We start from the raw sequence: 27,819 nt of genomic DNA, 5'->3' as shown, positions 1-27,819 counted from the left end.
AGGCGGAGCGGAGCCGCCTCCTCTCGCCTTCCCCTCGCCTCAGGGGCCGCGACGCGAGGGGGCCGGGGCAGGCTTGGCGGTTTTTTCCCCTCACATGGGCAAAGTCCTGAGGGGAAACAGCCCGAGCTGAGGGGAGCCACTACCTCCCCCGCCTCGCCCGAGGCGGTGGCTCCCCTCAGGATGGCACCCATGTGTTAAAGTGCCGCCTTTTGGACCCAGTTATGGCTCCTCTCCACACTGAAGCTCCTGATTCTAGCCGCCTGCCTTATGCTTGCCTTGGGTGGGCACCCATCAGGTGAAGGGGCAGCCCCAGGGAAGTAGGGTAGGTGCTGTCTTTCCTCGGCTTGGGCCGTCTCCCCTCAGGACTTTGCCCATGTGTTGAAAAAAAATGCATCTTTGACCCATGGCTGGCCCCTCACGAAGCTGAAGATCCTTAATCCTCACCCCCTCTTGTGCCTGCTTTGTCAGGGCTTGGCCTCCAACATGGGCAGCATCATCCTCCACTCTGGCCAATGCATTGGGTGAGCAAAGCTAGGAAGGGGATTTTGAGGGCGTTCCTGGCTCTTTTTGCCCAAAAGCTGTGGAATTCCACTCAAAAGTACAGGTAGCGTTGCTATGAGGGGGATTGCGGGGCGCTGCTGCTGGGGATGGCACTGCAGGTTAAGGGCTCTGTGGTGTGTTGGGGTTTTTTAACATGATTATTCGTTCCCAGCAGGAGCGGGTTTAGGCGGAAATACACAGCTGTGGAAAAGTCGAACGAGTGGGAGCATGAAGCTTGCAGCTGAGAATATTTCCAGCCAGGAGCGATGTCTGAAAAGCCACGAGCACAGGTTGTAATCCCCACATCCCATTGGTATCACTGATGGAACGGCATAATGGCATTGTAATGGGCTAGCCAGAAAAGCTTAGAAAGGCTTAGAAAAGCAAAGAATAAAAAGAGGCATCCAGTGGAAAAGCCTGAGCATGACGGTGATGTGCTGGGTTATAAAACAGCTTTGGCAAAAGTGTAAGCAAAACATCCCCAGCGCTGACGATACCCATTTTCAAGAAAAAGGCCCTCACTACTAAACAGGTATCAGCTTGTAGCTAAGGAAACAGAGTTATTTGTAGGAGAAACAAGACTTGACATTAACGAAAACATCTCAAGGCACAGGAAAAGGGCTTATTAGCTTTTGGCCCACAGCATGTCCTGGTGTTGGCCCAAAACAGTGGGATCATTACTTGGCATGCAGATAGCAATTCAAACACAGGGTCAAAGTATTTGCTTTATTTACAGTTCTGTGCAGAAAAGGGTGCTGGGTGATCTTTCACAAAGCTAGCACACTAAAAGCAAGCTGCACAACATAGTTATACTTTCCAACTTTTAGCCTCTCCTAATATCTTATACATATTTATGCCTACTCCAAGTAGTTCATTGGTCTCAACTTCACTCACTTTGCTCAAGACATCATTTTCCCCCCTTTGAGACTATGTCATGAAAAGATTCACGCTTTTTCTTACACTCGTCTCAAATTCTCATAAGTGTGCCCTCTCAGGATTGAACAATATTTCCACACACACTGAATCAGTAAACAGATACACAGAAATACTAATAGTCCTACAATTATAACACATATTAGTCTCTTTAACTGCGTACTCAGATCTGGTATCCACAAGCTCAGCCATTTCCAGGTCTCAGCAAAACCAACAGAGGTGTCATCGTTTTGGATTTGTTGCAAACTTTGATTTGTTTCACATATGATTGAGGTATTTGCTTTATTTACAGTTCTGCACCAAAAAAGGTATAAGGAATATTTAACAAAGGAATGTTGTTTTTACAAAACCAAGGAGCTGGCACCTGACCCCAGCAGGGGGGGAAGGACCAAGAGACATCAGACTATGAATCCTTAATGTAAAACAAAGTCTCTTCAAACTAATCCCAGAATGCAAACTGATACCTGTATTTACAAGTTAATCAAGGGGGAAGGGTAGCCAAAGAGCCAGGAACCCATATTTTAAATAGATGGATAAGGGCAAAGGTATTGTTTGGGTTAGAGGAATGAGATAGGTAAACTGAGGCAGGTGTTGGGTGGTCTGTAAACCCAGAAGTACCCAACCACTGGGGAACAGGGAAGGGAAATTGTGGCCAGCATTAGGGTGATATAAGCAGGGGCTCTTTGCCCTATTATGTGTGCCTACCTTTAGGTAGAACACCTGATCTTGCAAAATCGTTATTAAAATATGCTTTGCTGAGAGATCCTGCCTGGGCCTATTATATTTGCAAGCTAATTGTTTCCTACAAAGGTGCCAGGTGGACTTTCACAAAGCTGGCACACCAGAGGCAGGCTGAGTTACGTATTTATACATTTCTATTTTAAACCACTCCTAACATATTCTACGTATTTATGCCTACTCAAAGTTCGTTGGTCTAAACTTTGCTCAGTTCAGTTTAAAGGTACTGTCCGCTTTTATTCTTCTACACATGCTTGGGGAGCAGTGGCCTTTTCTGAGTAGGGGATGTTTTTTGAGTCGGAGGTTGCGATCTCCCCCTACTGCCTTTACTTTTCCCCTAGTTACTGTTGATTTCTGCTGACTTTGTACTTCTTGGCAATTATCCTGCTTGTTAATTCTTTCTGGGGCGGGATGGTCCTCTCCTACAAGTCTTTTTGCTTCCTCTTGAAGGATTTAGTGGTCACTAAAACCTTCAGTTCCTTATGTATCTTATTTTTATCTTTTCCAGGGCAGTTATATTTTAGCTAAGGAAGCATAGCAAGCAGTTCTACGCAACACAGATCCTCAAATCTTAAACAATAAATCATTACTTTTACACTCATTTAGCAACGGGATGGATTCAGATCACTTCTTGAAAAAATTTTAAGAATCAAGACGTCACTGAGGAGACCCGTATTTTATACACAGAAAGATCAGGTACTTTACTGCCTGCCTACACAGTCAAGCTATTGCTTATACAGTTGAGAATTTTCACTGAATAAATAGATTGCCATGATATATTTAGACATCTAGTGAAATTCTGTTGGAAAGTATGCATCTCACCTGTCTCCCACCTCATTAATAGCCAAACCAAAGTGTCAATGCAATGATATGCAAAGACTCAAACAGTTAGAGTATGCAAAGCCTTTAAAGCAGAGAGATCAAGGGGAAAGGAAAGTATAGGAATAAATAAGTGTTTTAAAGCTTCTGGGCACTCTGTGTTAAAGCAGAGTGGTGTGACCCAGCTGTCTCATTGTGCAGAGGTACTTGCTGTGTTTCCTGGGAAGGTGAATAGTACAGTATGCAAACTGAATTATCTTGTTGAAGGCTTTGGCTAAACCCTCTCTGAGAGCGGAAGGTGGAGACTTTTGGAGTATATAGCAAAAATTGTTGACAGTGAGGATTTTGTTCTGTATGTTTCACAGAGATGCAACCTATAAGGGGTTGGATTTGTGATCTCTTAATACCTAGCAGCATGTCAGCTGTCAACAAATAAATCTCAGTTGTTTTATTGGGGCTTCTGTTTCAGCTGCATCTTGGGCACAGCGCAAAGTACGTCACTGTTTCTGTCGCTGTTTGTGGCCTGTTTGTCTGAGCCTTGCACAACGTGCTGCTTTTCCTGCCCTGGGATCTCGAGGCAGTCGTAGGTAAGTTTTTTTGAACAAACACATACAAACTAACAGTATATTTCCAGCTCTGCACAGGATATGGCCAGTTCTTAGACTTCTATTTCATATTTAAAATGTTTCTAGGAGTGTTTTCGTGTACAAGGTGACTTTACACTAGTATTTTTCATAGCAGTTTCTATTATTTCATATATCACCAAGACCCTAGTGCTGTCTTTAAGCTACACTAAAGGATCTGAAAGAATGGGGAACAACCCCACAGTGATTCAGAAGATGATCTCCTCAGCGAAGAGGCGGAACACCCACTGCGCCTCATTTTAATTGCTAGCACATTAAACAGATCAACAAGCTTCTAATGATTGCATATGCATTTCACTGGTCATGGGGCTGTGCTGGAAAGGGCTCAGGTTAAACACGGAAAATACAAGCTTGTGCAAGAAGATGAGGCTAATAACTGGTTATTGTTTAAAAAAAGGTCACTGTCCACTATAAAACCATGGCAATTCAAAATCAGTGAGACGAACGAAAGGGTTCTGATCATTTGTTGAGTAAAGTTCTTTTAGATGTAAATGGTTCCTCAAAAATGATCCCTGGGAGCTTTTTTCAAGGCTGCACTAAATTTGTAAGTAAGCATTTCAATATCAGTGCAGAGGAGTAATTTGGATTTCAGTTTGAGAAGAGGTCCAGAGGGGAAAAAAATGCAAATGCTCCATCATCGTTTCCTATGAACTTCTTTAGTTTGTATTAGGCGTATCTAACCACAAGTCATTTCTAACATATCATCTTTTATAACAAAATCAACATGAAACTACCTACGGTGCAGTTTTCAGGAAATACTGTCTGAAGTTGTTTTGAAACCTATTGAGGATATTTTCACATAAAACACAATGAAAAATAGAAGTTCCGTGTTCTACATAATTATTCACCATAATGAATCTGTAATTGGTTTTAGTGGGAAAATGACTTTGCATATTACAGCAGTGAGAGAGAAAAAGAGAACTCATAAGAGGTTTTTGTTAGAGATTGTAAATCTTCAGATTTTCAAAATGTGAATTTAAAAGGTAGTTAAATACAAACTGATTTGTCATAGCACTTTTCATTCCAGAATGGGAATTCTGTGTCCTGAATTGTCACGTGAAGACAGTTACTCCCCACTGTGATCTCTTACGTACTCACATCACATTAAATTGCCACATCCGGTCATGTCACATGAGATTGTTCATTATGTATTTTTGGTGGCTATCACGGGATTTCTTCTATCTATTAAGACAAGGGAAACCTTATCAATAACATGTTCTGTGAGGAGTTTTGTGTGTGATGGAGTCTGAGTCCATAGAGGCCTTTGTGGCCTCTGGTCACAGAAGAAATGTTTGAGTGCTGCTCTCTGCTGAAAATGTTGCTGTATTTGAATGGTTGCACATGGAGCCAGGCTCTTTTCAGAATGCCTGTGCAGGGCGTTTGCCACCTTCAGAAATAAGGAAAGACCAAATGACTTGTACAGCACCTACGTGGCCTCAGTCGAGGTATGTGAACATCATTGCTCAGACAGTTTCATGACAATGTCAGAGACAAACAGGCCAAGTGAGTTAGAAATCAGGTAGGTACCAACCTGCCTGATGCCACTTAAGTCAAGTGCAGCCTCCAGGTGCCGAAAATACGGCTTTTCCTCCTTCAAACCTTGTCCTCACACAGAGTGTTATCTTCTCTCTGGAGAACAGCTCCAGTTCTTATCCCAAAACCCTGGACCAAGTGTTTACACAGCAGCCAAGTTGCAGTTTTCACCCTCTACAAATATTGTGATGTCCTTTTTTGGTCCTTGTTGTGTCTTCTTTATGTTTAAATTAGAAGCTAAAAAAATTATAAACATGCTTGTTTCAAAAGCAACCGTATCAAATTGTTCTCTTTTGTTCTCCTTCATCTTTTTTGTTTCTTTCCATCTTCACGTATGGTGATGCTGGTTAATTCATAAGTCACATTTCCATTCCTTATTTCTGCTTCTTCTATGCATCAATTTCCAAACCAATCTGTATACAAAATGCAACTGAGAAAGTTAATGCACTAACCTCTTCTGAAAACACTTTTTTTCCTATAAAGCCTCCCTGTTCCTCAGTGCTTTGATGGCCTGTAATTGCTATTAATGGTGATATATTTCTTTAGAAGCCAAAGGGCTGAGAAAACATATTGTAATATGTCCCCAGCTGAGTGTACGCTATTAGCTGGTCTTTTCAGGAGTGAAGAATCTGCTTCCATTGCCAGTCTGAGCATTCAGGTAATTCAAATAGCACAGAATTCCCTGCCTGCAGCTGTAGAAGTGAGGAACGATTCTAGGTTTTGGCTCTCTATATAACACTTTGAAAACTAATTATATTTATTACACAGTCCAGGGAGGAAAAAGTGTTTGCCTCTTATTTTGTGTTCTGCTTTCTTTTTCATGCAAGCCATCCTTTCATTTTCTTTACTTTCATAGAACAGATCCCCAAGTAAGGATCTCTTCTGTCGGCTAGCAGCTGTTCCTTATTATCTGAGGCCAGCCACAGTTTTAGGAGAAGAAATACATAGAAGTTGTTCTCAGCCTTTGAGTTTCACAGTCCCAGCGTAACAAGGAAGTAAGAAACCCGGGAGGGACCCTCTTCCCTGTGAACTTCACCGGCTCGCCTGCAGCTGAGTTGCTGCTGAGTGAGATGGTGGCATCCAGAAAGCCAGGCTGTTGATCCTCTGTCAGTTGGCATCACATCTCTGCTCTCCAGTGCAAAGCTGTGTCAGCAGAGTGATGTTCACTATGGATGCATGTTTTGGGGCCCTAGGTACAAAATCACTTCAATCCGGGGGCACTACTGGATCCTTGCTGCTTCCTTTTGAATCCCAGTCTCTTCAGAGACATTTTCTCTTTTTTGGGGGAGTCTTTTGTCTTTTGTGCATGTGAGCAGGGAGCAGGAACACATTTGTCACTTGTGTGGAAAGTGATGATGTTTTCCTTATTTGATGCCACATTTTGGTTAGCAATCTGGAAAAGGAACGGCACGTGCGCTGGTAATTATTGCTTTCCACAGAAATGGTTGAGTTCAGATCTCATCCATTCTATCCTAACAGAGAGGGACCATGTCCTAATGGTTTGGGTCTGGCTTGCGTGTCATTCTGGTTTGGATCTTCCAGCACTGCAGCTTGTCAGCAGTTGTCAGTGGGAGGTCTCTTGCTCTGGAGATCACCTTCCCAGCACCTGGGATATCGGTCCTGTTTGGTCACTTATAGGGAAAAAGGCGCTTTCAGAACCCCCGAGTGCTATAACATGCTTGGGAACAGGCTCAGGTCTCTCTCTTCTGGCATGATATTATTATTAGAAGGCTAAGAGGGGATCTTATTTATGCTGATAAATATCTCCAAGGTGGGTGTCAAGAGGATGGACCAGACTCTGTTCAGTGGTGCCCAACGCCACGGTGAGGGGCAACGGGCACAGACTGAAACACAGGAGGGTCCATCTGAACATGAGGAGAAACTTCTTTGCTGTGAGGTGCCAGAGCCTGGCCCAGGCTGCCCAGAGCGGGTGTGGAGTCTCCTCCTCTGAGGCATTCAAACCCACCTGGACGTGACCGTGTATGATCTGCTCTGGTGACCCTGCATGAGCAGGTGGGTTGGACTGGATGATCTCCAGAGGTCCCTTCAACCCAAATCAGTCTGGGATTCTGTGATAATTTAAGAGGCGTGATCAGCACAGCTATGTCGTAATGAGGCCGTGTGTCACGTGGCTGGTTCTCCCAGAAAATACAGAAACCTTTGGGGATCCTAAGCAGTTTGACCTGGTCTTGCAGGTGGTTTCACCATGTGTGGGCAGTTCCATCAGCGTGACAACCCCATACTTATGTGGCTTGTCTTTCTGGAGCGTGTCGAGCCCTTCCAGTTCTTGAGTAACATGATCTCATACAGCACACACAGGCTGTGGAATGGCTTGGAGTTTGAAAAACACAGAGGTAAATTCAGGCACTCTCAAAGTCCAGCCAAAATGGGTTTTCCAAGAGTAAAAATAAATAATAACAGTTTATATTTCCCCATAAGTAAGAGGGGGAGAGAAACTACACAACGTGGATGTGCGCTCTGTATATGGAAAAGGTAAATTTCTGGGTTCTATTTTCAACAAATAGAAGGCAGAAAAATAGCTCAAAGATTGTAACATGCTCAAGGCAAGGGACTAGTTAGAGTAGTGAATCATGAAAGAATTGGTAAATGTAAATCCAGCGGCAATCATTTTTTTATGGTTCTGATGGTCTGCGTTTGGGCTTAAATGGCCAAAAGAAAGGCATAATAATGGAGTTTAATGACAGCACAAAGCTTGACAGTCACCAAATACAGAGAACAACCAGTCAGAGACGGGCTGAAATTTAACAGTGAAAAACTGTGCTCTTGTAGCGAATGACAGGGATTTCTGCTGCAAACTCAGCAGCTCAAAATAACAAAGGAAGAGAAAGGCTTGAACAGACCGGCCGATCTCTGAGCAGCTGTGAGCCATCTGTGCGGTGTGGCCACGTAACGGCAAAGACGAGTTTAAGTCAGGTCAGAAGAGCCACGATCAGCAGAGACAGGGAGAGATGAATGCTGTTGTAGTGACGATGCCGACAGCACGGCCTCCCCTGAGCGCTGCCATCCTTCCCCGCGTGACAAGAGGGATGCGAAAGGCTCTGAAAGAGCTTCAGAAAAGTTCAGCGTCAGGAGCTGGCGTGAAACGGATCCAGCCGTACCACGCTGCATTCAAAGCCACGTCTCATTAAATTATTTCAGGGTGAAGAACTGGAAATGGGGGCAGGTTGCCAGTTTATTCAGATGTACAGTCACGGCTGGTCAGCAGCTTCCTAAAATTGCAACAGTCAACTAAGACAGATTTTCTTCATGACCAAGCCACCTTTTTAATAGATTCAGTAAACAAAATGTTGTCTGTTAACATTTCTCTCTATCCTAAGGCAGTAAATTATCCTTATGATACTACTTTTAGATTCCTTCTACATTTTCTATTTTCTTTTCTTTAAAAACATGTTGATCACTCACATTACCTTTAGAAAAACTTAGGCCACGTTAACTTTTATCAGTTCTAGATATTTACAGATATTTCTCAGGAAGTTTGAAGGCAATTTAAGTTCAAACATTCAAACTTTCTTTCTTATCTGGGCTAGTTAAGTTTGTCACCTTTTTTTTCCCCCATGCACGGTAACAACTCACTGCTGGTTTGCTTTGCTTCTCTGCCCTATTTTGTGAAGCCCAGCTTTCTTCTCATGTAGACTGGAGAGATGGCGATGCATTAGGAAGCCAGAGAGATTATCGTACTTGCTGATACCCTCACACAAGAGGAGAAGCAAATGGCAAGCAGTGACTCCTAGATCTCTTCAGCACTAAAACGAAGATGGATGCTTGTTCTGGCCTCTCAAAAGTCTGTGGCCATGTCAAAAGTACATCACGGTTATGGTAGCAAGGCCAGTCCATATCGGTTGTCGATAAATCTCACGCTCAAACCAACCGCAAATCTGTTTTCTGCTCTTCATTTGTTCAGTTTTAGCTCTTGTGTATTTAGCTCTTTTCATGTTTTCCAGGCAACAGGTTGCAAACAAACCATATAATCTGTGTGTGCTTTTGGAAAGGTTTTGCTCCACCCAGAACTGGGCTGAGCCTGACGGCAAACAGAGCTTTGCAGAGGAAAGATGTTGATTTGCTTTGCAGCTTTGCCCGGAGCTCAGCTGACCTTGCCTGAGTTTCCGAGCACAGATTCAATAACGGGAATGAATGGCACGTCAGTCATCGGGGTCTATTCTTTTAGCACCATTAGCAGTTGCAACACAAAAGGCAAATGAACAGAAAGAGGCATTCAGCTGGAGTTAGCTGAGTCTTAGCCTTTCGTCTAGAAAATCCTTCACTTCCCCATTGAAATCTGTGGTAACAAATTAAAAACTTTTGTCTGCTTGCCCCTCCAAACCAGCTCATGTCAGTAATGCTTTTAGCTTAGACAAAGGAAAAGGGAGTTGTGGGTTGGATTTACCATTCATTAAGGTAAAGTCATTTACTCTTCCTTATACAGGCTTGAAAAGTGCTGCACGGTACAATAACGGTGCCTGCGGCGTGGGCCTGGAGAGAGAAATGAGGCTAATGCGTCCCGCTTCGGGAACGCCTTTTGAGTCTTATGATGAAAACCAAAGAGCTATGAAAATCATCTTATTTTCTTTATATGTGTATGAAGAATCCATTCAAACTCAAAAGAAGAATAGAGAAATAATCTAGAAAAGGCTTGGGTCCAGGCAAGCTTTTCTTTGCTGTTAGTGACGGAGTTGAGGAAAGGTATCTCAGACAGAAACAAGCTGCACATGGGCGAGTGCTGCTTGATAACACGGTCAAACTCCAGCATTTTTCTTCTTGCTTCCTTTGGGGGATTATGAGGTCTGTCATGGTTTTGCGGATGGCAGTGAGCTGGTCTATTCAGAGAGCCTGAAGTCACAGTTTCCTAAGCCGTAGGGTCTCATTTTTCAGTCACTGCTTTTATAACTGGGAAAATAGTGCTGTGCAGAACAGTTGTTCTTATTTCTTTCCGCTTTCTTGACATTTACCCTGATTAAATGTCTGTGTTTCCTTCACTCATGTCAGGATAAAATCTTTTCTTTTTGGCACATTTCCCTTGCTGGAATTCACTTTTGCATTTGATACGTCAACGGTGCAGGGCTGCATATTGATTTTGTAAGGCCTTAAAATGCCAGGATGTTTTCCCTTTGCTTCAGTGCTTGTCATTGGATCCCTGTTTGCTCAGGCACTGACTTCACTTCTTTAGATGTGGATGTGAAATGAGCCTTATTGAAATCTGGCTGGATCTGACCCATAGCATGAGTTGTACAAGGTGTTAGTATCGAAAACCATCATTTGGGAAGAATCAATAGCTTTACTCCATGACACCACGTTACACATGTTCACTACATTAACACCTTTGCCTTTGAGGGGCAGGAAATGTTCTTCAATAGACCCATAACCCATGGCTGTCGAACAAATTCACTCGTGAACTCATTTTGTATAAAAGGGATTCTTATAACTGCTTATCCTATTGAAAGGAATTCCTTTATTTTTATGAAAAGCAGCTACCTACAATTATCATTCAATAATTTAAAATGCAGGTTGCTTTCCTTTCTGACACAGAAAATGTACGTCTACACACACAAAAAAGATATTTAATAATCACATGCTGCATTAACAGGATAGGAAAATTAATCCCATCCAATGTAAAAGTATAAATATTATTAGCTGAATCAAGATGAACATGACATTCCTGGTGAGTGAGTCTATTTTTGGGAAATCATGGGGTTGGAATAAGGTTAAAATTAAACAAAGGTGACACTTGGATCTTGTTGCTAACTGTAAAGCATTCCCGCTTCCACAAAAAGGTTGCAACTTGCTCCTTTTGTAAAACTCCTGCTTTAGCTTCCCTATAATTTTGGCCTGAGAAATTCCAGCTGAATTTTGAGGTCGAGACAGATTGTCTCACTACAAACAGAGCAAGTTTATGGAACAGTCTCGTTTGAACTGGTGCCATCCCTACATCAACCCTCAACTCCAAAACTACCTTTCAGCTTCTCGTAAGGTAAAATTCAGTCGGTTGTACTGAGGCAAAGCTGTCGTTTATCTCATGAAAAATGTTAGAAGTTAATCTACTTCCTCTGTTGTCAGTGTATTTGTATTACTACTCTGACTTAAGTAAACATAGAACAAAAGACTTGTGGTCTGTGTGTTTAAAGATCCCGCTCAGGCTTTTCTGGTCATACCAAAGCTGCTGATGGCAACATGAATATCCTTTTGTAGATTCTGTAGATATTATAAATCTTCCTGCTAATGAACAAGTGTTTTCTTACGAGTTGTTTATTTAATAAGGAGAAATGATATTTGCATTTGAAACTATTAGAGTTTTAAGCCCCTATGTATTTTGCACAAGAAAAACACACTTTGCAAAAGCTTTGATGATGCCACCCACGGCTGGACATCTCCTCTTGGATAATTTGACACTGCTGATAGGGTTTTTTTAGCCAGATTAAAGCCTTCTGTGTTTGACTCCTTAGCGTATTTTGGCATTTGGCTCCTGCAGCAGCCGTAAGCAAGTCAGGCAGAGTCCAGAAGCCTGTTAAAGTATGTGCAGTCTGAACAAGGGCTAATTTATTACCGAGAATAACTTTGAGCTGACACAGAAAGTCAGCGCTTCTTCTTGGCATAGGAAAGCCAGCTAATTCTTCCAAGACCTCAGAGCACGTAATTTTTCCCTGAAAAGAATCCCGGGCTGTTAAACACAAAGAGAACCTGTGAGAAGCCCTGCGGCACCGAGCATGGCACCAGGAAAGTCTTGCTGCAGCAGTTTTGTGCTCTGTACACGTTGGTGGAGACGTACGGGACTTCACGTCTGACACGTGTGGCCGCTCCTGTATGAACTAGACACGCTTGTGTCAGCCACGGAAGACAAATAGTCCTTTCTAAATACCCCTTTTCAAATTATTGAGAAGCAAATAAACAAAAATAGGTATTGAGACAGAAAGGAGATGTTAGGAGTCTGCAAAACTGCATCGTGCCCGTGTGCAGCTCCCGTCTCTGACGGGAGGAGGAAGGGATCTATTTGGAGGTATGGAGGTTTATGGGGGAGCCCAAAAATAGCTGAGGGCAGCCAGACCCATGATAACAGAGCCAGGACTGACGTCCTTGTCCTTGAACTGAAGGCAAAGCAGATTGTGGGGTGACAATCAAACCCTGGCAGATGTCTTGTTAACCCCCTCTCCCCGCTTCCCACTCAGGACAGGTGATCGGGAGGGAAAGAAGGACAGAGAGAAGAGAGCTGGAAAAATTAAAAATGTTTTACTAATGCTGCTAATAAAATAGAAAAAATAATACAAAATATACAAAACCAATCTTGAAAGTCCAAGCAACTGCAGAGCCGGCACCCAAAGTCCTGGACTGGACTCTGCAGCCAACCGGAACTGGATTCAGTCTGTCACTGGGCTTCAGTTCGCAGGGACAACTCGCGAGGTCCTCTCCTAATGTCGGCCATAAGGAAAAGGGACAAGACCCGCATGATCTCCCACTTTTATATGAAGTATTCATGTGAATGGGATGTTACGCTCGGTCAGTTTTTGGTCACCTGTTTCTCATGTGCATCCATCCTTATCAATGACCTTGCACACCATTGCTATGTCTACCTAAACATGTATCTGGCTTTCAGGAAAATGCAGCTAATATGAAAGCTCTAGCTGACAGATAAATTCACTAAAAGAGAAACTTGTTTTTTAACAAAATCAGGACAGAGACTTTGCAGGAGTGCCCGGCCAGATGAGAATCCAGCTGTCTTCCCAAATCAAGCATTTCAGGACAAATTACAGTTAAATAGATTTATCTCAGGGTGTCTTTGATCTCTCCGATGATAAAGAGCAGCTCTGCGGCACAGAGGAGGGTAACGAGGGTGGTGGGAGCTGCACCCTTGGAGCACAGCTGTGGTCTGAGCATCAGGTGGAGGAGGATACAGAGATCATCTCAGACAACATCTGAGAAAGGCTTCAAGTGGCAGCAAAAGGAAAGAGAAGGCATGTCAAGCTCCCAGGGAGGATTCCTATCCAGGGCAGGAAAGAGATGCAGTTTTATTTGTTCCTAGTTTGGAAGGAAATTTTTGCAACAGTGAACTTCACTTGAATTACAGCCCTTTGCTGCTCTCAGCCACATTTCTATCAGAACAGCCCCCAGGATATGGAGATAATAAAACTATTGACATCTTGGGATCAGTGGGTTTTAAAGTAAGCCAGATAAGTTCCTTTTTAGGAACCATTAACAGCAACAGCAGTGTCTCTGGTCTCAGTTACAGCCCCGGTGCTGTTCTCTCCCTTTTCCTTGCGGCTGGTTGCTGTTGCCCTACAAATTGTCACTTGTGACCCCAGCCGGCAACTAGGACCACACAGCCACTCGCTCACTCCCTGCCACCCAAAGTGGGATGGGGAGAGCGTTAGAAAGAAAACAAACCTCATGAGTTGAGATACGAGCAGTTTAATAGGGCAGCAAAGGAAGATAAACCACTAATAATAATAATAGAACATACAAAACAAGTGATGCACAATGCAACGCCTGTAACAGCAGGGCCAAGCCCTCATAGTTCCTTCAGCCAGGATTTCAGACCTGTGGTTCTTCACTTGGGGCTTAAGCCCCTGGCCTTGGTGCAAGGGTGTTCGCACTTCATCAGGCTCCGTTGGTGGGAGTGGGAAGCTGAGCAAGCATAAAGGGCAGCTTGTGTTCCTCCCACTGCAAAATCAGGGCGAAGATATGCAGTTTGGGGCCAGCCTTACAGCAGGCAAAACCAAAACCTTTTCTCTCCTTGACTCGAGAAAGGGTTCAGCAACCAGAGGCACGATTTGGCCCACAGGTGTTTTTGCAAATAGTAGGTCCTACATAGAGAAGAATGTTCTTTAATCATAATCTTTTTCTTTATTGCAATTAACTCCATTATGCTAATACAGTCTTACTGATTAAAGACCCTAAGCTTGCCTCTAATAGTCCTGAATTACTGCTAGGTTAATGAGATTTCAATTTCTAAACATCCCGTGCGTGCCACCCAGATGGCATCTGTATTCATGTACATAGTGAACATGAATTATTCTTGCAACATCTACATCAAGCATCCTTCCTACATCAAAAATATAATGCTGCACTCAGTTAAAAAAAGCCTTCCCATGTTTAAGTGTTCAATTTAATACTATTATTATTAGCCCTGTGTTATTGCTACTGTGTATTTAAGCGGGCGTCAAAGGACATGGTGCACAAGCTAAGCTCTGAGGGATGTGGGACAGTGGGTGACACCGGATGAGCTATTTGCTGGCATTTATTCATCGTGCCTCATTTATCCTTATTGCACGAAGGGTACATGAACTGTAGTGATGGTGAAGCACTGAAATCAAATGACAGCTGCGGAGGTAATTCCAGCAGTACCTTTCAGGAACAAACCCAGGCCTTGGCTGACTCAAGGGGCTTCCAATTTGATTTTGTTCCAGCCGTCTCATTTCAAATCAAGAGCAAAAAATGTTTGCGATGATTTATAATGTATTAAATGTTAAAAAGATGGTGGCTGTTATTAATGAAATTGAAGTCTTTCCTAGTTGTAAGTTACCATAAAATCGGATCTGAGCTAACGTAATTTGAAGGAAACATTGTACGCTGCGATCTTAGATACCAGCAAGAGGCCAAACGTGTTACACATGCTCTTTTATAGTCCTCAAATATTAGTCCGATTTGCTGAACAAACACATTCAACCCTCCGCCCTTGTGCCGTGACCCGTGAACAATGCTGCTAATAGGATTGACACGTCTGACTGGCGCTGCAGGACAAAACTCCTGGGGAATTTGATGGGAACTGCTCGACTTCCCACATTCTTCCCTCAAAACCTCTGCCATCGTCTCCTCCAAAAGGCACTGACAGCCCGAGCAAGGGAGATCTGAGCAACGTCGGTATCTGAACCACCTGTAGGGCAAATGTGCTTTCCTGTTGCCTTTTCTTTCTTTAAGCAGAGGTGTAAACAACATTTTTTTACACTGATAAGTTTTGTAGCCAAAAGGGTAAGACTCTCTCCCATGCTTGGCACTAGCAGGGTGGTTATGTGATTCTGAGTTTTATATGGTTTATACAGTTTTCTGGTTCTCTTACACTAAAGTATGCACGCTCCACTTGGATTTTGGTTGTAAATCTTCAAGTTACCGAAATTTGCCGTCAAAATGAGAACCTGAGCATCAGCTTCTCTCCTCGCTTCCTCAATCCCCTTTGCCCTGACCCGTGGCATGACAGCAGCAGCACTGGGAAGGAAGCTCCTGTCCAAAGCAAGACTATTGTCCACACTCTATCAGAACAATAATAATATCTTTATTATTATTGTTGTTGTTATTATTACAGCAAAGGGAGGCTTAATTGATAGACCTTATTCTAATTTGAGGAATAGAGCTCATGTAGTGACATGGGACACAAATGACCAAGCAGCTTTAGGCAGGGCATTGGACATTAAAATAAACGCTAACTACTAAGTCCACTGTCGAGGGTTAAGATTGCGGGGTGACAATCAAACCCTGGCAGATGTATTGTTAACCTCCTCTCCCCCCAACTTCCCCCTTTTGCCCCTCCCTCTCCCCCCTTCCCACTCAGGACAGGCGATCGGGAGGGAAAGAAGGACAGAGAGAAGAGAGTTGGAAAAGTTAAAGATGTTTTACTAATGCTACTGATAAGAATAGAGAAAATAATACAAAATATACCAAACCAATCTTGTAAGTCTCAGCAACTGCAGAGCCGGCACCCAAAGTCCTGGATTAGACTCTGTAGCCAACCGGAGCTGGATTCAGTCTCTCACTAGGCCTCAGTTCGCAGGGACGACCAGCAAGGTCCTCTCCTAATGTCAGCCATGAGGAAAAAGGGAAAAGGGCAGCAAAAAGGGACGAGATCCTCGTGATCTCCCACTTTTATATGAAGTATTCATGTGAATGGGATGTTATACACCATTGGTCAGTCTCTCCGTCATCAGTTTCTCGTTGCCCCTCTCGCGAGATGTCCATCCGTGCTTATCAATAAGTTTGCATTCCATTGCTGGGTTTAACCAAAACATGTGTTGGGTTCTCCAGGAAAATGCAGCTAACATGAAGGCTTTAGCTGACAGGCAAATTCACTAAAAGAGAAACTTGTTTTTAACAAAACCAGGACATTCCACCCCTTATAATATGACATTCACTGAATACTTAAACCTTATCAATACAATCTATCAATACAATCTAATTAATCACTACTACTATATATATATATACATTTGTACATATATACACAGGAGTAATTAATCAGTGGACCATCCTTTGAAAAGTTCATTAAGTTCATTTTGTCACAACAGTCTCCCAGGGCAGGAAAAATGGTCCAAGTGCATCTCATGACCACTGTTTGTGGGTTAAGGACACCAACTTCGAAGAAGGTGTCGGGCGCCACTCGAAGAAGCCAGCGCTGGTTTCATCACCATTGTCTTGATCTGAAAGACACTTATTAAACACTGTTAGTGCGACAATTCACATCATACAGTTCAGCATTGCATATTTTCACCTGAAATCAAATCCTCTTGAGGTACACACCGAACTTCTCCATCCTTAAGCATCACCCACCAGGTGCTGCCAGGTCCCTGGGCAAAAACAATCCCACGAATAGGTTTGCCTTTGCCTGAGGCAGGAGTAACCCAGACTGCCTTTCCTAAGATATTTTTCATGTGTACTACAGGGACTTTATCTCCTTCTACAGTCCGTAGAATTTCTGATTGGGCAGGCCCGGCTCGATTGGTTGATCCCCTGGTGTTGACCAACCAAGTGGCTTTTGCTAAATGTGAATCCCAGTTTTTAAAGGTTCCACCACCAAGTGCCTTTAGTGTAGTTTTTAACAAACCATTGTGCCTTTCAATTTTCCCAGAGGCTGGTGCATGATATGGAATATGATATACCCACTCAATACCATGTTCTTTGGCCCAATTGTCTATAATACTGTTTTTGAAATGAGTACCATTGTCTGATTCAATTCTTTCTGGCGTACCGTGCCGCCAAAGGACTTGCTTCTCAAGGCCCAAGATAGTATTTCGGGCTGTAGCATGAGGTACGGCATATGTTTCCAACCATCCAGTGGTTGCTTCCACCATTTTAAGTACATAACGCTTACCTTGACGTGTTTGTGGAAGTGTAATATAATCAATCTGCCAAGCTTCTCCATACTTATACTTTAACCATCGCCCCCCATACCATACAGGTTTTAACCGTTTTGCTTGTTTGATTTCGGCACAAGTTTCACATTCATGAATAACCTGTGAAATAGTGTCCATAGTTAAATCCACCCCTTGATCACGAGCCCATTTGTATGTTGCATCTCTACCTTGATGCCCTGAAGCATCATGGGCCCACCGAGCTAGGAAAAGTTCACCTTTATGTTGCCAGTCCAAGTCCACCTCAGCTACTTTAATCTTAGCAGCTTGATCTGCTTGTTGGTTGTTTAGATGTTCCTCGGTGGCTTGACTTTTAGGCACATGAGCATCTACATGACGAACTTTCACAGGCAGGCTCTCCAGCCAAGCAGCAATGTCTTGCCACAGTGTGGCAGCCCAAATGGGTTTACCTCTGCGCTGCCAGTTGCTTTTCTTCCATTGCTGTAGCCACCCCCACAAGGCATTTGCTACCATCCATGAGTCAGTATAGAGATAAAGTATTGGCCACTTCTCTCGTTCAGCAATGTCCAAAGCCAGCTGGATGGCTTTCACTTCTGCAAACTGACTGGATTCACCTTGTCCTTCAGTGGCTTCTGTAACTTGTCGTGTGGGACTCCACACAGCAGCTTTCCACCTTCGATGTTTTCCTACAAGACGACAGGATCCATCTGTGAACAGTGCATACTGCTTATCAGTCTCTGAAAGCGTATTATATGGTGGTGCTTCTTCAGCACGTTTTACTTCCTCCTCATCTGGAGACATCCCAAAGTCTTTGCTTTCTGGCCAGTCTGTAATCACTTCTAATATCCCTGGACGGTTGGGACTTCCAATCCGAGCTCGTTGCGTGATCAGTGCAATCCATTTACTCCATGTAACTTCGGTTGCATGATGTGGAGAGGGAACCGTCCCTTTGAACATCCAGCTCAGCACCGGCAGTCGAGGTGCCAGGAGGAGCTGTGCTTCAGTACCGATCACTTCCGAAGCAGCTCGAACTCCTTCATATGCTGCTAGTATCTCCTTTTCAGTTGGAGTATAGTTGGCCTCAGATCCTTTGTATCCTCGACTCCAAAAACCTAAGGGTCGACCTCGGGTTTCTCCTGGTGCTTTCTGCCAGAGGCTCCAGGTAAGTCCATTATCTCCGGCTGCGGTGTAGAGCACATTTTTAACATCTAGTCCAGTTCGGACTGGTCCAAGGGCCACCGCATGAGTTATCTCACACTTAATTTGTTCAAAGGCTTGTCGTTGTTCAGGGCCCCACTCAAATTGGTTCTTTTTACGAGTCACTCGATAGAGAGGGCTCACAATGTGGCTGTAGTCAGGAATATGCATTCTCCAAAAACCTACAACGCCCAAGAAAGTCTGTCTCCTTTTTATTAGTAGGTGGAGACATTGCTGCAATTTTGTTGATCACATCCATTGGGATCTGACGACGGCCATCTTGCCATTTTATTCCTAAAAACTGGATCTCTCGTGCAGGTCCCTTGACCTTGCTTCGTTTTATGGCAAAACCAGCATCCAAAAGAATATGAATTATTCTCTCACCTTTCTCGAAGACTTCTTTCGCTGTGTCGCCCCATACGATGATGTCATCAATATATTGCAAGTGTTCTGGAGCTTCACCTTGCTCCAGAGTGGTCTGGATCAGTCCATGGCAGATGGTAGGACTGTGTTTCCACCCCTGGGGCAAGCGATTCCATGTATACTGGATGCCCCTCCAGGTGAAAGCAAACTGCGGCCTGCACTCTGCTGCTACAGGAATAGAGAAAAATGCATTAGCAATGTCAATTGTAGCATACCACTTGGCTGCCTTTGACTCCAGTTCAAATTGCAGTTCTAGCATGTCAGGCACAGCAGCACTCAGTGGTGGTGTAACTTTATTCAGGCCACGATAGTCTACAGTTAGTCTCCACTCGTCACTAGTCTTACGCACTGGCCAGATTGGGCTGTTAAAAGGTGAGCGAGTCTTACTGATCACACCCTGGCTTTCCAATTGACGGATCAGCTTCTGGATAGGAATCAAAGAGTCTTGATTAGTGCGATATTGCCGGCGATGCACCGTCATGGTAGCAATTGGCACCTGCTGATCGTCAACCATCAGCAGTCCTACAACAGAAGGGTCATCTGAAAGACCAGGCAAATCAGACAGCTGTTCAATTTTCTCAGTGTCCACAGCTGCTATACCAAATGCCCACCTATACCCTTTTGGGTCCTTAAAATACCCTCTCCTGAGGTAGTCTATACCAAGGATGCACGGAGCATCTGGACCAGTCACAATGGGATGCTTTTGCCAGTTTTTTCCAGTTAGGCTCGTTTCAGCCTCTACAACAGTCAGTTCCTGGGATCCCCCAGTCACTCCAACAATACTGATGGACTGCGTTCCTTTATAATTAGAAGGAATTATTGTGCACTGAGCACCAGTGTCCACTAAAGCTTTGTACTCCTGGGGTTGTGTTGTACCAGGCCATAGTATTTGTACAGTCCAATAAACTCTGTTATCCCTTTCCTCCACCTGGTTGGAGGCAGGGCACCTCTAATTCCTGTTTTGCACAGTCTCTGGGTGTGAATTAGAGGTTCCTTCAAGAGCATCAGAATCTCTTCTGCTCCTTTTGTAAACTGGAGCAGCCACCTTCCTAGGAGTTTTTCCTTTTATCTCACGTACTCGTTCTTGAAGTTCTGAGGTAGGCCTTCCATGCCACTTATTCATGTTTTCTCCCTGCTCATGTAGGAAGAACCACAGTGAACCTCTTTTTGTGGGCTGTCTCTGCCCTCTCTCTCGAGATTGGAAACGCCTTCTCCTAACAGCTGAAACATAGGTTTGTGCAGGTCGTGAACGGTACGAGTCTTCTCTGAGCTCTTTGATTTCTTGCAACAGCTTTTCAAACCGGTCATCAGATTTTTCACACAGTTTCTCCACAGCGGAGACACAAGCCCGTAGAGAACCAGCAAGGCTGTCCTCAAAGTACCGGAGCTGCTCAATCACTTCATTAATTTCTTGTACACCTCTAGCCGACCAGACCATTCCTGCCAATGACTTAGCATATGCAGGTGGTGCACTTTGTACAAATCTGCGCCACATAGATTTTGTACAATTGATTCTATCTGGGTCTGTCCCCTCTTGGCTGTTTGGTCCTAGATAGATAATCTCTCCACAGCTAATTCTCTCAGGAACTGGATACCTCTCTCCATAGTATTCCATTTCCCTAACTTGGATATACAATCTTCCTTGTAGGGAAATCTGACTTTCATAGCTGCCAGGAGTCGGGTCCAGAGAGTAGCGGCATTAGACTCTCTTGAAATTGCCCTATCAATGGTGGAATCTTTTGACAGAGATCCCAGCTGCCTGGCTTCACCACCTTCTAATTCAATTGTTTCTGCCCCGTTGTCCCAGCATCGCAGCAGCCAGGTTAAAATATTCTCGCCTTCACGACGACTAAAGTCTTTTCGCAGATCTCTCAGCTCACCTGGAGAAAAGGACCGAGTGGTGGTCACTTCATCTCCACCCTGTGCTGATGATGCCTCTTGGGTTGATGTTGGCCCTGTGCCATCACCTGCTGCACAGGTAGTCTTTCTAGTGACTTTCTTACAACCAGCAACTGATGCTGATATGGGTTCACCATCATTTGATTCATTTTCAGAGTCTGAATGACTGTCACAGTGATTGCTGTGGTTACAGCAGCAACAGTGCCCAGTGTGTGAAGACGGGGGGGCTGCCTTGTCAGCCTTTGAGGCTGGAGAAGTAACGTTATCTGCAGCGACCTTGGCAGAGGAGCTCTGCGGAGGAGCTGTAGCTTCAGCCTGTGAAGGGGGCAGTGGCTGCAGCAGCAGCTTTGGCTGTTTTGCCTTTTCTCGAGCGGCTAGGAGTGCTTTTTGCTAAAGCTTCCGAAGACGCACCGCAAATCTCAAGACTAAGAAGAGAAGCAAACCTCCTATTGAACCTCATTTCTCTTAACAGTAACACAAACTGACACACATTCAGCAAACCAGATAACACCATCACAGTTCTATCAAAGCTCCAGGAAAATGCAGCTAACATGAAGGCTTTAGCTGACAGGCAAATTCACTAAAAGAGAAACTTGTTTTTAACAAAACCAGGACACCCACTTAAAACAGGCTCACGCTGACGTTAGTCTTCATCAGAGCTGCGTTCACTAGGAACGGGAATTAGTTTTGAAAATACAGATCCTTTTCTTGCTTTAGACTGGCTGCCCCTAGAGAGAAAACTATGAAAATGCAGTTTGAGAAAGAAACCCATGCCCTCCCTGCGTGCCAGCACCACAGGAGGACGAAACCTCGAACCGTTTGGAAACGGCAATTCCTAAAAATCATCTGAGGTGAAGGATAAATACAGAGTGTGATCAGAAAAAGCCTCCAGGGTGGGACCCTGGGACTGAGCAGGACGCTCCGTGACAGCAACATCTCTGGGCTCAGCAGAAAACCTTCCCAGCCTCTGCCTTGAGCATTTCCTCCTGTTCTCCGGTGATTTTAGCAGCTGCTCTGAGGATGAACCTGCTGGCAAAGGGAACACAAGGAGCATCTGCAAGTTAATCTTTTCCACTTCGGAAAGCTGAGAGCTGATTGGGGCTCCCCAAGTCACTGCAAAGACGCAGCTGTGCAACCGCTCTGGTGAAATCCCACCTTGGCGCTGCTGATTTCCCAAAGTTTTCTTCTTTTTCTAACTCCTGCCCACAGCCCAGCTGAGGTAATTGGTTTTAACCATTCTGTAATTAACGCCTTTTAGGCTGCAATAGAGCCCTGTGCTGATGGACCTGCCCGAGCACGCAGACACAGTCTGCGGACAGGAGGATGCAATGGGCGGCTCTGGTCCAGTCTCAGCCGAGCCCTGCTCGTGTGTGTGTTTATGGAAAAACACAATTTACCTTTTGGGGGAAAGCACAGGGTTTTAGGAGGAAACAGGCAAACAGAGCCATTATTCACAGTTAATGTTAGAAGTCCTGGGAAAAAAAACAAAAAAAAGACTTTTTGAACGAGCGACACTAATGTCGTGAGCAAAATCAGGGGCTGCAGCATGTGAGATGCAGTTTCGATGAGAGTTTCAAAGCAAATCAGGTCAAAACTCCTGCCAGAGCCTGCAAGAGCACAGAGACAACGGCCCTGTGGAGCTGCTGTTGGAATGCTGCTGGATCCGTCTCCTTGTGCCCCTTGCTACCCTCCTACGTGGTGCCCTCCATCAGCCACGCTCCTTTGCGACTCAACCATAGGGACAAAAACCGCATGTCAGCCTTAAAATCCTCCCGGCTAAAACAATTTGCTCCATAAACCAGCGCCGAGGACTGTTGTGGTGAGGAACAACACGCAACAACGTGGGAAAGCCTTGTGCGTTTGGACAAGCATCATCGGGAACAGGCGCTCGCTCCTTCAAAGAGGAGGCAGCGCAGAGTGTCGGAGCCAAAGGTGGTGGAGAAAAGGGGGTGATGGATAGGAAAATCCCCGAGATGTTGTTCTCAGGAAACATGTCTGAAAAGAAAACATCGTTTTCCCTAAAAAGAGCAACAAGCCCTTTTAGGAGTGATGGAAATGCGGGGCGGGAAACCTCCTGTGGTTGTCACGGGCTGGGACATGGGGTTCCCCTCGGGTCCTCTCTCAGTAGCTGCTTCTCGTCTCCTTTCAATTCTCTTTTCTTCCTTCTTTCGTGCCTCTTTTTCATCTTTCTTTTGTCTATTTAAACAGAGAAATGTTTCCTATTGCCTTGCTGCTGGTAAGCATTTCTCCTTTAATTTCAAATTTTGATGCATTTTCCCCACAAGACACATGCTGTTTTAATCAGGAACACTCAGCCATTAAAACCAAATTCAATGTGTTTGCATATTTTTCTAATGATCTGAAATGAACGGGAGGAAAACTCTATAACGGGTTATGTGTGAATGTAGGAGTAGTTACACTTATACAGTTAAACACTTACACAGTCCTAAAATTACATTCGGCCCTTTGAAGGCAACCGCGAGGCTGATGTGGCCCCCAGTGAAAATGAGCTTGACACCCCTGCTCTACAATCTTGCATTTATAATGCTGCTTGTCTGCAACAGATCACTGCCATGATATTGCTGCTGATCTGAGAAGATGATGCTATCTCACCATTAATCGCTTGCTTGAATAATAAAAATAGCTGAATTGCAATCTCCTGCATTCTTTGGAAACAGAAATTTTGGTCTCTTTTACCATTTATATTGCAGCTTCTTAAAACCATGGCGTGTGAATGTAATGTGCCCTTTGCTTGACTCAGTTCCCAATGTACTTAATTCTTATTTTTTGCTCTGCTGCCGCTGCTGTTGTCCTTCACACCATCAGGGGACACTGACAGAGCCCCGTGGGACCGCGCGACACGCTCTACAAATTCGGAACAATGAACGTTCCTGCCATTTCTATTTTTAAGGCTTTTAAAAACGTCCCAGTCGGTGCAGCCCCATCTAACTTGAGGGCTAGCGTAAAGAATAAATGACGTCATATGGTGTCAAAATGATACCAAAATGATACCATGAAGATATTGACTCGACAATGCCATTTAATGATAAATGGTATAATGGATAAAGCCACTAAATAACCGATGCGACCCACTGAAATGATGCAGCCGACATAAATGTTGCCAGCCGGTGTGATGTCATCAATGCAATCAGTGAGTAAATGATGTCATGTGGTATCAAGTGACATCATTAATGAAGTGACTGGGTAAATGGTCATGGCCGTACTGACAGATGTACCTGCTGGGTGTGGGAAGATGAAGGCTATTGAAATTTTATTCAAGTTACTTTAATATTAGTTCATTAACGAAGTATTAGTGGGCTAATAGTAAATATACTACATCTAAATATAAACATATCTTCAAATTGAATATTATTTATTAATTGTTGCTCAATACCTAATGCTTATTAATGACAGTGATCTGTTAGCATTTTACTGTTGATTCATTCATGCACACATCGATTTTGATTAATTGATTAAACCAAAGCACTGGCTGAGCAGTGGGTTGTCCCTTCCTGCTCCTACAAAGGCACCTCTACCCCGCAGAAAACCCCCCAAAATGATGGTTTTTTGGTGCTGGCACAATCTCTGGCACAGCAGGAAAGGTGGTTTGCAGGAACACAAGTGGCTCAGCAGGATTAGGCCCGCGACAAGTATTTCTAAACTTCTTGGACGGCCCTTTGTCATTTCCGAAAGGGAGGTCAGGCTCCCCGGGAATCAATTTGCACAGCCTGCAGGTTCACATTATTTGCCAGAAAACGCCCGTACTAGGGGAACAACCCCAGAAAGGGGGAATTTATTATATGATCACCCCGGGAGAAATGTTAGCAACATTAATCCCATTATAGCATTAGTAAGACAGGATCACAAGAAATGATAGTCAGGGAGAAAACAGCGCCTTGCTGAAAAGCAGGAACCCCTGCCCGCTTCCCTGCTTCCCCAGGAGAAACGAGGCAGGGGGTGGTGAGCTGGTCCAGCTTCCGCTTCTTAAACCTTCCCTGGTATGGCCATGCTCAGGTAAGCCAGCCTGCCAAAGCTTTTGGAAGAATCAGGTTTTAAGCCTGGTCAGCTTGGGAAAAAAACAGATCAGAGCGGCCAGTATTAAATCTATTCACAAATAAATCCCCCCCGCCAAGGCATGGGAGAATTTAAGCTGTTGACACCTGGGTTGTCTCGAGATGCAAACCCCCAAAAAAGAATTGAATTGAGAACAAGATCGTGGCAACAAGAGCAAGGGGGAGAGCAGGACCTGCCTGAAAGGGTACAGGGTCATCTGGCATCTCTGAAAATTCTGTGTTTAAGGCAGTGTTTTGTTAGCTCAGAGGGCTTACAAGGAGCTTTCTTGCTTTATGGGAGAAGATCAAGTTCTGGCTCAGCCCTGGAGGACGCTGCTCCTGTCCACTCCTCTGGAGAAAATCTCCTCTGCCCTATTGACTAAAAGCTGGGTGACCCACCATGGCACCTGCGTTTCTCATTCATTTCCATGATGACTTCCAGGAGGTGTCAAGCAAAGAGTGGTGAAATAGTAGCCGATATGATACTCAGACTCTGGTTTAGTATTTGAGAGAAAAAGATGCATTTATATTTAGCCCATGAGTGCTGGGCACAGAGAACCAGGTAAAAGTAAAGAAAAGAGAGAAAAGTGAAATCTCGCGCACCCTCTTCCACTTGCATTTCCCCTCTCAACTACTACACGGTTTGCATAGGGTGAAAGCGGTTTCCCGCATCCTGAGATTGAAAAAAGCCTCGTTCTCTCTTCATCAACACTGCTGAAAAAGTTTAAAGAGCTGCAGGTCCTGGCAGATCTCAAAATGTAACTTTCACAATGGCTCTACATTTGAGTTTTATTACACAGAGAATTTTCTCTCTGAGAAGCTAAACTATATTTGAAGAACCTGCAGTATTTGGTAGTTCTTTACATCACTGTGTTTCACCTGTCCCTGTGCATACATAACTATTTATTCAAGTTTAATTTTGATTTCACCTGGGTGATGTCTGCAATCGCTTGTTGATTAGGATAACTCATGGGGTTTCTTTTTTTAGATTTCAGTATGTTTACATGCCAAGATCAGCAAAAACAGTCTCTTGCTCGATGTTACTGTGACATACGGGCACATCCAGTCCCTCCCTTGTGTGTTTTCATCCTCCTGGAGAAAAAGTTTTAGTCAGATTTTGTTGGATAAATAATAAAAAATACCGAAACAAAGCAACCTCCTTTTTTTTTTGGTATGCATGAACAAGGTGCAATTTGTGAAGTGCAAGGTTTAAATAGGATGCAAGGCGTTAGTGTTCATGGAACTAAATTTTACCCTCTTTCTACTTAGAGAACTTGTCCAGAGGGGACTCCTGTAGGAAACAATTACCTTTCCAGTATAATAGGTCCAGGCAGGATCTCTCAGCAAAGCCGATTTTATTAACGATTTTGCAAACCTGGGTGTTCTACATGAAGGTAGGCACATGGGATAGGGCAAAAAGCCGCTGTTTATATCACCCTAATCCCAGCCGCAAATTCCCTCCCCTGTTCCCCACTGGTTGGTACTGCAGGGTTTGCAGACCACCCAATGCCTGCCTCAGTTTACCTATCTCATTCCTCTGATTCTAACAACCTCCTCCCCTTATTGATTTATTTAAAATACAGATACCAGGCTTTCTGACTACCCTTCCCCCTAGCTTAATTTTTTAAACTTTTACATAGAGAAATCAGTTTGCATTCTGGGATTAGTTCGAAGAGACTTTGTTTTACATTAAGGATTCATAGTCTGATGTCTCTCAGTCCTTTCCCCCCCTTGCCGGGGTCAGGTGCCAGATCAGTGTAAAAAAAACATCCCTTCTTCAATGGCTCCTTACCATTCCCAAGTTAAATTGTTCTGTGATTTTATTGTAACTAAGATTTTATCAATAACAGCTGACTTATTGTGAGCTCTTGATGTTATGACAGAGGTGGCGAGCGGAAGCCCAACAGGCAGAACAGCCGCTGGAGACTGAAATAAAAGAGTTTCCCCCAGCACTGCAGGCTGTGCCTCACCTGCTTGCAGCAAGTTACGCTGATGTCAGATTTTAATTTGGTTTTGGCCACCTGTGCTCAGAAAGCTTCGAGGTAGCTTATTTTATTTACAGGGCTATGAAGTTGGTGAAGGGTTTGGAGGGGAGGCCGTATGAGAAGCAGCTGGAGTCACTGGGTTTGTTCAGCCTGGAGGAGACTGAGGGGAGAGCTCATGGCTGTTACAGCTTCATCACAAGGGGAGCAGGACTGAGTCTTCTCTCTGGTGACCAGCAACAGAACCCCAGGGAATCTCCTGTGTGAGGAAAGGCTGAGGGAGCTGGGGCTCTGGAGCTGGAGAAGAGGAGACTGAGGGGTGACCTCATTCATGTTTATAGATATGGAAAGGGTGAGTGTCATGAGGATGGAGCCAGGCTCTTCTTGGTGACAACCAATGATAGGACAAGGGGCAATGGGTACAAACTGGAACACAAGAGGTTCCACTTAGATTTGAGAAGAAACTTCTTCATGGTGAGGGTGGCAGAGCCTGGCCCAGGCTGCCCAGGGAGGTTGTGGAGTCTCCTTCTCTGCAGACATTCAAACCCGCCTGGACACCTTCCTGTGTAACCTCATCTGGGTGTTCCTGCTCCATGGGGGGATTGCACTGGGTGAGCTTTCCAGGGCCCTTCTGACCCCTGACATTCTGTGATTCTGTGAATGGCAGAAGATGTGCTGGGGAGGGTCAGGTTGGACATTAGGAAAAGGTTCTTCACCCAGAGGTGCTGGACACTGAACAGGTTCCCAGGAAGGTGTCACAGCCCCAAGGCTGACAGTGTTCAAGAAGAGACAGGACAACATCCTCAGACACACGGTGTGACCTGTGGGGTGTCCTGGACAGGAGCTGCACTCAACGACCCTTGTGGGTCCTTCCAGCCCAGGACATCCTATGACTCTATGATTTTAAGGGAAATCAGAGAGCGGCAACAGCGCCCCCGCCCCGGTTCGCCGCGCACAAGATGGCGGCGCGGGG

General features: G+C 44.5%; 1 long non-coding RNA gene across 6 annotated transcripts; it reads left to right on the top strand.

Moving 5' to 3' along the window:
* Positions 1-70: 70 nt before the first annotated feature.
* On the top strand, positions 71-26,011 carry LOC136104304 (uncharacterized). 6 transcript variants are annotated; one of them, XR_011740218.1, is made up of 5 exons: positions 71-322; positions 716-830; positions 2,720-2,907; positions 3,500-3,617; positions 21,530-26,011. It is a non-coding gene; the product is annotated as an uncharacterized lncRNA (long non-coding RNA). The 6 variants fall into 6 exon arrangements; XR_010651753.2 differs by lacking the exon at positions 21,530-26,011 and adding an exon at positions 4,702-6,370; XR_011740220.1 differs by lacking the exon at positions 21,530-26,011 and adding an exon at positions 4,702-6,370 and having other exon boundaries at positions 71-521.
* The last annotated feature ends 1,808 nt before the right edge of the window (positions 26,012-27,819 follow it).

The sequence above is a fragment of the Patagioenas fasciata genome, chromosome 8, assembly GCF_037038585.1.
Source record: "Patagioenas fasciata isolate bPatFas1 chromosome 8, bPatFas1.hap1, whole genome shotgun sequence".
NCBI classification, from domain to species: domain Eukaryota; kingdom Metazoa; phylum Chordata; class Aves; order Columbiformes; family Columbidae; genus Patagioenas; species Patagioenas fasciata.
Note: the sequence above shows the minus strand (reverse complement) of the source record. Positions and strands in the feature narration are given on the sequence as shown.